The sequence below is a fragment of the Penaeus chinensis genome, chromosome 23, assembly GCF_019202785.1.
Source record: "Penaeus chinensis breed Huanghai No. 1 chromosome 23, ASM1920278v2, whole genome shotgun sequence".
Lineage (NCBI taxonomy): Eukaryota > Metazoa > Arthropoda > Malacostraca > Decapoda > Penaeidae > Penaeus > Penaeus chinensis.
Genome location: NC_061841.1, coordinates 18,057,128 through 18,059,229, shown reverse-complemented (window position 1 = coordinate 18,059,229; position 2,102 = coordinate 18,057,128).

Here is a 2,102-nt window from a genome sequence, read left to right as displayed (position 1 = left end):
AAGACAATTCAAATGTGCTCGCTTTCCCCTAGAAAAATAAACAGATAAATAAATATATATAAAATGAAGGAAAATAAATATAAAAGGAAGGAAAGAAGGGGAAAAGGAAGGAAGAGTGGAAAAAAAAACAAAAAAATAAAAATAAAATACTAAAAGTTTCAATTGTTCACTTGCTAGCAATTCGTTATATCTAATGTTATTTTGATGCTTAGAAGTAAGATATTCACTTTATTTAACATGATATTTTCCTCCTCTGTTATTTCCTCTTAAGGATTTTTTTGTTCACTCGATGTTATTTTCATTTCGTGTGCATTATGCATTTATTCTGTTCGTTTATACAGTAGGTCCATTTATTCACTTATTATCATCCATTTTAATTTTTCTTCACATTTTTCTCTCTTTCTTTTTTTACTAAAAATCACCATCCGGTTATATTCAACTGCTGCATATTATTCAGCCATTTGTTTTTTACTCCACACGCATTATTTTCTTCTTTTTTATAATGATTTTTTTAAGGTTCCGTCAGCGAGACGACAGTCGGACCGTGGGTAGGATTCGAACCCACCCACACTCCTTATCCCAAACCTGTACTTAAGTATGTGATTTATTAAGTCATCGGTATCTGTCTCTCCCTCTCTATCATCCTATTTATCTGTCTCATCTTCTTATCTCTCTTTCCCACAGCTCCCTGTCTCTCTCTGTCTATATAACTATTTATCCCTCTCTCTTTCTCTTTCTCTCTCTATGTCTCTCTCTATCTATCTGACTATCTAACTATCTATCTATCTATCTATCTACCTATCTATCTATCTATCTACCTATCTATCTATCTATCTTTCAGTCTATCTATATATCTATCTATCAGGCTATCTATCTTTCTATCTGTCTGTCTATCTCCTCATCTCTCTCTCACCGAGGATCCGAGACATCTCCAACCTGAGAGAATTTCAAGGAGCACTATATATATATATATATATATATATATATATATATATATATATATATATATATATATGAAAAGACACGAAATTTTTACAATAACATGCTAATAACAATTTCAAATTCATGAATATGTTTAGCTGAAGTTGCAGTCACCCCATTCTCTCTCTCTTCTCTTTTTCTCTGCCTCCTCTCTCTCTCTCTCTCTCTCTCTCTCTCTCTCTTTCTCTCTCTCTCTCTCTCTCTCTTTCTCTCTCTCTCTCTCTCTCTCTCTCTCTCTCTCTCTCTCTCTCTCTCTCTCTCTCTCTCTCTCTCTCTCTCTCTCTCTCTCTCTCTCTCTCTCTCTCTCTTTCGCTCTCTCTCTTCTCTCTCTCTCTCTCTCTCTCTCTCTCTCTCTCTCTCTCTCTCTCTCTCTCTCTCTCTCTCTCTCTCTCTCTCTCTCTCTATTATATTATTATATTATATTATCATAATTCGCTATAGACATTCTCCAATTTTGTTTTTATTTATATTCATTGTACTTTGTCTATTTACATTTTCCCACTTTTTTGTTATATCTGATGTTATTTTGATTCTTAGAAGTAAGATATTCACTTTATTTAACATATTTTCCTCCTCTGTTATTTCTTCTGGAGGATTTTTTTTCACTCAATGTTATTTTCATTTCGTGTGCATTATGCATGTATTCTGTTCGTTTATACAGTAGGTCCATTCATTCACTTATTATCATCCATTTTCATTTTTCTTCTTATTTTTCTCTCTTTCTTTTTTTACTGAAAATCACAATCCGGTTATATTCAACTGCTGCATATTATTCAGCCATTTGTTTTTACTCCACACGCATTATTATCATCTTTTTTACAATTATTTTTTTAAGGTTCCGTCAGCGAGACGACCCTCGGACCGTGGGTAGGATTCGAACCCACCCACACTCCTTATCCCAAACCTGTACTTAAGTATGTGATTTATTTAGTCATCGGTATCTGTCTCTCCCTCTCTATCATCCTATTTATCTGTCTATCTTCTTATCTCTCTTTCCCACAGCTCCCTGTCTCTCTCTGTCTATATAACTATTTATCCCTCTCTCTTTCTCTTTCTCTCTCAATGTCTCTCTCTATCTATCTGACTATCTAACTATCTATCTATCTATCTATCTACCTATC